The sequence below is a fragment of the Bactrocera neohumeralis genome, chromosome 3, assembly GCF_024586455.1.
Source record: "Bactrocera neohumeralis isolate Rockhampton chromosome 3, APGP_CSIRO_Bneo_wtdbg2-racon-allhic-juicebox.fasta_v2, whole genome shotgun sequence".
Lineage (NCBI taxonomy): Eukaryota > Metazoa > Arthropoda > Insecta > Diptera > Tephritidae > Bactrocera > Bactrocera neohumeralis.
Window position 1 is genome coordinate 35322673 of NC_065920.1, and position 11845 is coordinate 35334517.

General features: G+C 35.4%; 1 protein-coding gene across 1 annotated transcript in view; it reads right to left on the minus strand.

Annotated features, from left to right (window-relative positions):
* Nucleotides 1-2708, minus strand: part of LOC126754037 (gamma-aminobutyric acid type B receptor subunit 1) — a 45339-nt gene extending 42631 nt beyond the window's left edge. The window contains exon 1 of the mRNA XM_050465892.1: nt 2124-2708. The gene's annotated coding sequence lies outside the window, so the exon portion shown is untranslated. The remainder of the gene's footprint in view (nt 1-2123) is intronic.
* Nucleotides 2709-11845: the final 9137 nt, after the last annotated feature.

Genomic DNA, 11845 nt, shown 5'->3' on the forward strand with positions numbered 1-11845 from the left:
CATGATATTAGTTTGGGGGCTAGGCCAAGTTTTCGCTCAAATTTATATTTTTCTTACTAAAACGCGCTCTTTTATTTTCATTGGGATAACTCACATATTGGCCGATATATGCGGTACAAAGTCAGCCACACGCTCGAAATCTTTATTTTAAATATAAGGGGGCTAAGGGAAGTGTTGGTTCGATTCAACTCAGTTTTGTCAAACAATCATACCATTATAAGAGAAGGATTATCCCTTAATTTCAGTTATATATCACACATTGACAGGCATTTGCGATCAAACGTCAACTATAGGTACCGGTGTGTAAATATTCGGGACCTAGAGGCTTGAACAGTTTTTGTTGAATTTAAACAATTTTTGGTGATAAGGTAGCACAAACTAAAGAAATTATTCGTGCAAGTTTTATTCCGTTATATTAATTGCTTCTTAATTTGAATCTGAACGAATCAAGTGGAATTTAAGTTGTGCTATATGGGAAGTAGGAGTGGTTGTTACCCATTTCTTCCATTTTCACAGTGTGATATAAGAATGTAAGAAGAATGCCACGTACTAAATTTTATCGAAGACGATTGGTCGGGTCCCGAAATATGGAATTTAACCAAAAAGTCGGCGGTGCCACACCCATCGTCCAATTTTCACACCGGGGCGTGTAAAGCTTTCTCATAGCATCTCCGTGGTAAAATTTAATGTCTCTGACTTATTTAGTTATTGATTTATTGCGCTTTTAGTAGTTTTTAACTGTACCGTTATATGGGGAGTGAGTTGGGTTAACCAATTTCCGGTTGTATACATTTTCACACTGTCGGTAGAAGTTCTTATAAGAATTTGATTGTTGTGGCTTAAGTGGTTTAGGAGATATACATTAAACTGTTAGAGGGCGGGGCCACGCCCAATTTTTCAATAAATTTTGCCCACAAATGCCCTTTGCTACTTCGTTCTTCTCTGCCAAGCTACAGCTTTATGTAAAAAGTACTTGTCACGTTGTTTGTCCGCGATGGACTCCTAAACTACTGAACCGATTTTAGTAAAATTTTGCGCACTGTCCAGTTCGAACCAACTTAGAAGATAGAATAGTAAAAATAGTTCAGAAATAAAAAAAAATACAGTGAAAGCACTATTAGATGGACGCTCTATTAAGCGGACATCTCCATTAACCATTCAAATTGTTGATGTTTATTAAGTACAATCTATTAAGCGGACAACTCTATTAACCTTAAATTCGTTATTTTTTCAAATGAAATTTATTTGTATGAACATATTCAAAATTAAATCTCAAGTACAATCCCTTGGATTTGTACCTGTATTTTCACTGTATTGAATAGTTTATTATATGAATATAGCGTACAATGTCTACCACAGCAACGCGTGGCTGGATCCCCTAGTACTCGTATTAAATAAAACCCAACAGTTTTGGTAACTTGTTTCAGCCGATCGTATTTTCATCTATTGAAGACAAGTACTGGAAAAATATAAATTTATTTCAAAATATTGCTTAGCATCGCGATTTGGCTCATTTTCCTGCTCATAATTGAACTATGTTTTCGCAAAGAAACTAATGCCGTTATAAATGAGTATATATTATATAACAACGACAAGGTGCTGCTATTAATTATAGTATAGTAAAAGTAAATTCTTCATCACGTGAGCGCAATAAATCAATATTTTAAAATCTTCGGCATTTTTTCTGGCATTTTAAATTATTATTTGTTGAATTAAAAGTGTTTTTTATACAACACATTCACCAAGGGACAACAACAGCTTTGCATTCTTTCGCATGAGTTGATTGACTTGTGCTTATTTTATTGAGTTACTCATACGTCATGTCGCACCAATCTAGATTTGTCGCTATAACACATGTGTAAATAATGAAGAATATAAATGCGTCGGTTTTATTGTTGTACAATTTGACAGCACTAACTCTGGTTAATAATTTATAATACGAAAGCATACATCACAACTATGATTTTCCACAGACAAAGTATCTTCAGACATGTTACATATATAACACAATATACGAGTATGTACATATGTATACGTATATTTAATATTTATATATATATATATATAGGTGCATTCATAAATACTGGCTGGAGTAAAATTTAAACTATCAACAAAGCACCTACGTTTCGCTTAATGTCCCCGTTGCACCTGAAGGACATTGCTGTCTTAAAGTCGCGTTTTATATAGTTGTTGGTTGGCGTTCAAGCGTTTCTGCTTTTATTATCGTTGTAGATTCATCGTTGTTGACACTGATTGTAACGAAGACGCCGTTTTAATGTATTCCCATATTCAAGTGAAATTTATGGTACAAACAATAACAGTAAACACACACACACATAGACACAAATGCATTTAATTGGTATTTTATGGCGAATTTAGAGATTGACAATATATGACTGTCTGGAAAAAAATTAATTACAACCCAAATAAACCGTGATTATTCACACCTTAAACAAACACAATTTTTTTATTTAACTTCACGGTGAAACAATTTAAAACACATTTTGTTTTGTGTTTTTGTTTTTTATTTTTTCATATATCTGCTTTTTTAGTTTTAATATTTTATTACATTTTTATACACTTATTATTTATTATTGTTTGTAATGACACCACCGCCTCAGTTCGGTTTTCTTCCAGTGTGCCACACTGGTTGAGTCCTCCGCCGCAACTGAAGTTCGCCGCTTCAGATCTCTGCTTTATATGCGTCCAGCTTCAGCACAAATGCGATGTTAAGTGCGAACATTCTTCGCCGAGATGCTGTACTGTAGCCTTCGTTTCGCCTCGTTGGCGGCGCATGCGTTGCGCCTCCAATTAGAATTTCATTCATAAATTGTTGCAGTCTGCCGTTATTATTTGCAGACTGCTCATTGTTTGGCAATAAGTCATGTTGCCGTTTAACATTTAAACGGACGATTTGTAGAAATTTAAGCGAATTCAATGTTTCTATGTGACCAACTACTTGTTAGACACTGACTTGAAGATGCGAAACACCTGCATACGATTATGTATTCCAGTGTGTGAGTAATATATTGAAAATTATTGTTGGATTGCGTTGACCCCGTTCTAGTTATGTGGAAGGAAAATTGTAAGGATTTTTTCTAACGTTATTGATGGTTTATTGGGCATATGCGCATTGTTTGTTGCCTTTGTGGTTCTATCAAGAATGACATTGACTTCAACATTGGAATTGAGTGCCCTTTTCATTGCGTTCAAAAAGAACTATTGCAACAAAGCCTTATAAGAACTAACGTTATCGGTACATATTGATTGAACAACACTTTCGGTTTGTCAGAAAGAACAAAAGAATTGGGCTTAAAGGTTTGTTAGTTATTTTGCTGCCCTCCCCTGCTTTTGAAATGCCAATGACACATTCAATACATTTTGTAATAGACTTGAATCTGCTTAAAATTTTATTATGAGAAAGTTAGGAGTATTAAAGCGTCATTGTTCTATAATTAATTCATTTACTAATTAGTAAATAATTTAAACTTATTTATTTTTTAATGTTAATTAGGTCTATATATTCTTTTTCAAACTTCACCATACTTAAGGTTGAGTTTGCGTAATTTGGGAGAGTATTTGATCGAATCTAGTCCCTTCTTATGTGCCTTTAAAAATAGTAAAAAAATACGTCCAATGTAACGGAATTTTCAATAAGAGCGCTACAAAATTTTTAAATAAAACAAAAACGATTTGGGATATCAATAAAATTCTATATTCCTTTGAAAGTACATTCAGTGTCAATAATATGGAACTCGATATCTTTTGAATGGCCACAATGGACACGCTTTCAGAAGTCCAGACACTGAACCCAATTTTCGACGGTTTTCAAGCATAATTCCGCCGATACTGCTGCAATTTCACGTTCGATATTCGTACAAAGTTCATCAATCGTCGCTGGCATGTTGGCATGTAAAGTGTCAAATCGCACGACCGAAGCGGCCAATTGATCACCACACTTGGTTTTCAATGCAGCGATTGCGACATTCGCAATGTGCCGTTCTGTTGGAACCACATATTGTCCACGTCCATATAATACAATTCGGGCCAAAAATATTGGGTTATCATTGAGCGGTAGCGATTCTATTCACAGTAACGTACCGGTCTTGATAATCATGAAAGAAGTACGGCCAAATGACGCCGCCTCCTCATAAACCTTATCACACCGTAATTTTTCCGGAATGCGATAATGACTCATGGAGTACGTCTGGATTGCTGCCTGACCTTATTCACGAAGCTACTCAGCCAGAAATGAGTCTTATCGCTGAAGATGATTTTTCGATGAAATTCCGATTCATTTTCAAGTTGTCGCTCAGCCCAATTCACGAACATATGATATGATTTTGATGGTCAAGCGGCTTGCGTCTATTTGATCTTGTAGGGATGTATGCCAAGATGTTTTCGTAAAATTTGTCACAACGACGTCACAGAGATACCCATCACTTGAGAACGATTGATGCCCAAGCGGCAGCAATATTCTCGACATTACTGTCTCACTGCTACGGGAACATCTTGTATGATGTCTGTAGATTCAAATTTTTCCAGTAGACGCTCAATTGTTGATCTGACAGGACGATTATGACGACCATAAATTGGATGTAGCGCTTTTAAAGTTGAGGCCACTGATTCCGAATTTCAGTAAAGAATTTTAATAATTTCGACTCGTTGTTGGATCCTATGTCTTTCCATGATGAAATGACAATCCTTAATAAAGAGAAATGTCAAAAAAGCGGGGAAAAATATGGTCCTTATCGGTCGACTTTTGTAGGGTCCCTATTGAAAAATCCGTTATGTTTTTATATTCCGCTAATTCGTATTTGTAGCAATACTTTTAATGGGTTTAGTAAAATTAAATCCATTATTTTTTCATTCAATTGGACATTTTTTTAGCATAGTTGAAATAATCCATCCGGCCTTTTATAAAGGTTTCTATCGGTTTTTTTTGTGATGTTTAGCTCCTTTTCATTTGAAGTAGCGCTAACAAGAAGTTCGAACTCGGCTCGAACTTGGGACTAGGAATATTTGAACCACATTTTTTCTGAATATTAACAAAACAAGAAAAAACGTTAACTTCGGCTGCACCGAAGCTAATATACCCTTCATAGATGCATTTATTTTAGTAACTATGTGTTCCGTTTGTATGGAAGCTATATGCTATAGTAATCCGATCTGAACAATTTTTTCGGAGATAACATTATTACCTTAAGCAGTAATCCATGTCAAATTTCGTGAAAATACCACGTCAAATGCGAAAGTTTCCCGTACAAGCCCTTGATTCCGATCGTTCAGTTTATATGGCAGCTATATGCTATAGTAAGCCGATCTGAGCAATTTCTTCGAAGATTACATTGCTGTCTTAGAAAATAATCTATACCAAATTTGGTGAAGATACAAAAGTTTTCCATACAAGAACTTGATTCCGATCGTTCAGTTTGTGTGGCAGCTATACGCTATAGTGAAAATGACGTTTGCAAAATTTCAAAAGGATATCTTAAAAACTGAGGAACTAGTTCGTATATACACAGACAGACGGACAGACAGACAGACGGACATGGCTAAATCAACTCAGCTCAACATACTGATCATTTATATATATATACTTTATAGGGTCTCCGACGCTTCCTTCTGGGAGTTACAAACTTCGTGTTAAACATAATATATCCTGTTCAGGGTATAAAAATCGTATCTGTATCTTACAATTTGAATAAAAAAATATATTTCTCAAAGAACCAACTAAATTTTGTCCGTACAACTCTGCATATAGTTATACATATGTATGTAGTTACCTAAAAGGCAAAATAACGTTTCTTTAAAGATTTTAAATTTATTTAATTGGTAGAATCGTTTGATTCGAACATTGAATTTGATAACAAAAAATATTGTTTTGAAACGGAAATAATGGAATTGAGCAGCGCGTTTTTAATTCAGAATCGGCTATTGAATGAAAATTTTACTTTTTTCTTATATTTGTTTTCCGGCAAGGAGAATGATAATAATAGTGCACGTAAGCAATTTCAATTACCGCAGCAACAACAACTATACTTACCTGTCCGTGCAAAGTCAAACTCATACAAATACATTACAACTTCTATTTCCGCAGAATTGAAAGTATCAGCGGAAAACAAAAACACTATGGAACGTCTTCCTACATTAAATATTTAAATAGTAAATGGAAAAGTCAATTAAAATTGTTTGCAATACCCAAGATTGCACGAGTGGCAGAAAGCGAAACATATGTAAGAGTATGTGTGTACATAAGGGTACTCCTGATTCTTCAAAGATCTTATCCTTTTGAGCAGAAAGCTTTAAACAATTTTACATCAGAAAAATATTTGCGTAAAGTAGTAAAACGGTTGACCAGAAAAATATTATATGCAATCTATTTATGAAAGACTTCACTATTAATTGTTGTGCCAACAAAATTATACTTCTTTGGGAAACTTTGCTAAATTCAGGGCAGAGTCTTCTTTGTTTACAAGAGTGTAGAGGAGCAGATAATTGGGAAGACTACTTGCAGATGAGTTGCATCATTTCAACCGAACCTGGAATATATACAAAAACAGTTCTAAGCCTCTGGTACACCCATGTACATTTCATTTCGTCTCTACCAGGTCTGTCCGTCTGTCTGTATACCTTTCTCAGTCCCTCAGTTTTTAAGATATCGATCTGAAATACTACACACGTATTCTTTCACCAAGAAGCTGCTCATTTGTCAGAACCGATATCGATATCGGACTATGATAGTAAAAAGCTGCCAAACCAACTGAACGATCGGAATCAAGCATTTGTGTGGAAAACTTTTCAATTAGCTGCCGTAAAATTGAGTGATGAAAATCAAGGTCTTTTAAGGAATCTATTTTAGTTGTGAAGGGTATTATAGCCTCGGAACATTGAGATATCGCATTGAAACTTGGCACAAGTGTTCCTTGGCAAAAACAAAGGGACGAGTTTGTAGATGTAATCGGACTACCACAAAATTCCTTTATTCGAAAACCAATAAAATGCTATAAGTAAGCACTAAATTAAGATATAAAACTGTAATTTGGTAAAGGGAATTGCAGAAACAAGGATCAAAAATCATAAACTAGATACGTCACAGATATAAATTTTACACCCAGGGAGATACAGGAGCGCCTTATAGGCGTCCATTGAGGTGATATTCAATTTTTCGGGATCTACCGGTAACAACCACATTCGGTATGTAATATTATCCTAACGTTTCTACACTACAGTGAGAAAATAGACGAATAGCACGCCTATTACCCATATCACATACATAATTTAAAATTCGTTCTCAGTTTTTTACTTTCCAGTATACAAATCAGGAAGCAATCAGACTATCCCAATATAACTTTGTACAAAAGTACCCTCAGGTATTCCATCTTACGCCCAAAAAGTGGCGCAATCGGACTATAACTTTTCAAGAGCCCAGACGCCAAATATGTAGACCCCAGTGCGTATGGCTGAATTTTTCCGAGAATATCGGTCAGTATTTTGAGTATGTTATTGAAATTCGGATAAAATGTCTATATGATAATAATATACTCTAGTGTCAAAAATTAGTAGAGTCGGTTCAATACTTCCTTTAGCCCCCATATACCTAATATAAAAATTTTCGAACTTCCAGGTGACTTTGTACCGCATATAACCGATTATAATATGTGAGTTTTCTCAATGAAAATGAGAGAGCAAGTCTTACTCCAAACAGTGTATCTTTGTGCCTAAAATGGACAAAATTGGGCGAAAACTTGACCTAGCCCCCAAATTACTGGCACTCAGGATTTTGAAATTAATTGGTTTTGTTCTAAACCTCATATTCTAATAAGTATAATGAATTGCTATTATGTGGTTGGTGTTTTTCATATACTAAAGTTAGACTTTTCGGTTGAGTTCATATCACATATATTTCATTTGAGTATGATTTCAGTATAATTTTCGGTGATCGGAAGTAAAATATAGTAAAAAAAATTAAGTGAGGCTGTGATACCAAATTTGTAATTCATTCCTCATTTCGTCGAAGAATGAAGTTGAACCCTTTCGCTGTATTTTTCTATATTGCCAGCACCTGAAGGTATTTAACCGGCTTTAATCCGCGTATAAAATCTTTGGTTGCACTCTGCTTAGACCTTCCATACTTGTTTTATTTATATATGTTGTTATAGTATTGTGGTATATGAATCATTTGTTCCATTGCTATTATTTAAAAAAAGTTCAAGGTTAGCTCGATTACTTTTTTCCCGTTTGGTAATAATGAGGACCTTCTTGCAGTTTGAAAGCGCCATCAATATTATATTTTAATTAACTAATGTTCTTTCGAAACGAAACTTTAATAAAATTCTTGTTATTATGCTTGTAAATTGGCTAATTAAATTCTAATCGAAACCGGGATAGAAAAAAGTTGGAAGTAGGCTAGACGTTCTTACTCTTATGGAAGCTCGGGATGCTTTAAGTCTGAGAGTTTTGATTTGCCAGTGGTTTCTATCACAACATATTATTGTGAAGCTGGTATGAGAAAAATGAAATTTAGTAGAAATTACTTTGTGTTGTATCGATCTCGATTGCAAGCCGATGAAGTTTTTTGTGAATCTTGGTGAGAAATTAAAGCAGTTTGTTAAAAAGCTCAAAACATAGAAAGTTACTTGAAGTAGATAGAGAGACTTCAAAGTACTTAGAGAGTCTTCAAAGCAGTTTACGATTTTCAAAGGATTGGCAAGTTCGAAGAAGAGCAGAAACAACGGGAATCTGCATCAGAATATCGAAAAAAGGCGTTTATGTTTTATATAATAATATATATTTAGGGGTTTCATAAAGTCTCATAAAGTTATCAGTTGTAACGAACCGAAAACATAGCGTTGAGTATAGTAATTGCGTAAACTCATTTTTTCTATGTAATACAAATGTATGATTTTATCACTTTACGATGCGTAATGACAAGTGGTGAGTCCCCTAAACAGAACATTTTCGCTTCTGTATTATTTATTAAAACACTATTTAAAAAAAAAACTTTAAAAGTAATTAAAATTGGTTTTTAGAAGAAGTTCTATAACCAAATTTGGTATTTCAGCTGAGTTTGGTGTTAGGTTGGTAAATGAGTTTTTTGGTGTCATCAAAATTTTCCAGATTTAAGAAACACCTTAATCCATATATAAAAGCAAATGTGCGTCTGCAATTATAAATATACAAGTATGTAACGAAAGAAGGTGAAAGTAAAATATTCCGCACACTGGCTGCTACTTAACCGGTGTCTGCAAGTGAAGATGGAATTGTTGGCAGCGGAAAGTTGGCCACTGGCAATTGGCAGCTCACTGTTCTTCCACTGACAGCTGATAAAAGATAAACTCTTTATAAAATGGTGTGATTAATGTTATTAGTGTTATAAATGTGTTACTGACTGCCGCAGGTATCTGCCACGGTGAACTTTAACATGTGGAAAATTGCAAGAGACAGTGGGATGCCACAACTTGTTGCGAGCGAGGCGAGGGGTAAGTTCTTATGCGTTTACATTGCACAGCTACTTGTGTATGTGTGGGTGGCCGTATGTGTGTTTGCGTATATATTTGCGAAATGGAAATCTCTGGTAATGTGTGCGCAGTGAACGCGGCTTAAGCTGATGCAATTACTCACCAGCCCCGACATGAGTGTGATGCGTTTCAAACACTCGGTGCTTTCAATAGTCGGTGTAATTTGCATAATTGTCCATTTCAATATTGCTCCGATAAACATAACTTCATTTAGACATATATATACTTATTACAATACTATACATGGTTGTGTTCCACTTGCCACATTTAGCACATTTTTTATTGCCAACCGATTCTACAATTATTCATTTATTTGCTGCTTCTCGTCATACCCGCTGGATGATTCGCTTTGGTTTTTCAATTACAACGATTTGATTCATCGGTTTTCAGAATCAAGTTGCCATGTGGATAGCGCAGCTTGGCGTAGAGGTGTCGATTGTTTTTGTTGTTGCTTGCTTCTGCTAATTTAATTGGTGTTCGCACTGTTAATGGGCTAACGACAACATTGTTTCCCACAGTGGGTGTGTAACCGGAAATTTTATTAATCAAACTAGAGTTGTGAGGCAAAGTACGTAAAACTAAATTGTAACTAAATAACGAATAAATAATGAGTTCAATGCGGAGAAGAGTAGAAATTAATTTTAAATAAAACTGTTCAAGTTCTGAAATGTGTTTTATTAATTGGCAGATTTTCATATTTGATAAGTAAAGTTATGTGAGTTAATCTAATTAGGTAATATCTCATTAAAGTAAGAATTGAGTCTTCTTAAATTAAGTAAACTAAGCTGCAATTCAATTATTATACTTTCAGTAGGAACAAATGTTTAATATTTTCGGAAATCGTTGCATATGACACTAATATTCTTCCCTTCAAAATCCTCTCAAAAGTAAGAACATTTGCATATAAGTATTTTCGACAACATCTTTAGACATTTTTCGCTTTTGAACATGACAACCTTTCACAAAAAAAAAAAACAAAAAAAAAAAACAAATAACTTATAAAACTATCATGCTAGATTAATACCCATAACTTAGGGATTTTATTCTTGGCTTAATGGCAATGCTTATACGCTGGCGGCCATGAATCTTTTGACCAGTTTTGACATTTATCTTTGACAATTAATTTTCATAAAAAATTTCAAATGTTAAAATCGAAAAATAATATTTCTACAGCAATCTTTTTTCCCGATTTCCCAATCGATGACGATGGAGCAGACGTTCCATTGGCCGACCAATCGAATAGCAATTACCCGTCCGAAAAACAACAAAGTTGCGAGGGCCGATGGATTACCGTCCGATATAATCAACTACGGCGGCGAAGAATTAATAAGGAGCATGGATTAGCTTCTGTGTAAAGTATGGTCGCACAAAAGCATGCCCGACGATTGGAATTTAAGTGTGCTCTGCTCAATCCACAAAAAGGATACCCCATAATCTGCGCCAACTTCCGTGGGCTAAGACTCCTCAATATCGTACATAAGTAAAGAATGAAAGATAAAGCAGATTTTAACCATGCGCCAAATCTTGGCAAAGACCTGTAAAAAGAGAATCGACACACACCACCTCTTCGTTGATTGTAAAGCTGCTTTTGACAGCACTAAAAGAAGCTGCCTTTATGCCGCTATGTCTGAATTTGGTATCTCCGCAAAACTAATACGGCTGACCTCTCCGAGCCGTTACATACCATATGAGGTTTCAGACAACTAGACTGCCTATCATGCGACTTCTTCAATCTACTGCTGGAGAAAATTATTCGAGCTGCAGATCTGTCTACAACTTTCGTACGCCGATGACAACGATATCATTGGCTACGTATATAACATCTTCGCCGTTAGTTCTGCTTCTCCATGTTGGACAACGACGGCAAGACGAAATATGAAACAAACAGTCGTAGACTTGGCTTCCACGTCATTGTTAACTGTCATAACTTCGAAATGGTAGATAGTTTCGTTTCTTTTGGAACCAGCATTATTACCAACAACAACGTCAGCGTCGAAATCCAGAATAACTCTTGCCAATAGGTGCTACTTCGGACTGACTAGGCAACTGAGAAGTAAAGTCCTCTCTCGATGAACAAAACCAAATTCTACCAGTCAATCATCACCGTCGTGCTATATTGTGCAGAGGCATGGAAGATGACAACATCTGATCAATTGACATTACGAGCCATCAGCAGCAAGGTTCTGTGGAAGATTTATGGTCTGTTGCGCTTTAGCAACAGCGAATATTGCAATGGATGGAACGATGATCTGATGATAGTTCAGCGAATTAAAAGACAGCGGCTACGCTGGCTAGGTCATGTTGTCCGAATGGACGAAAAAACA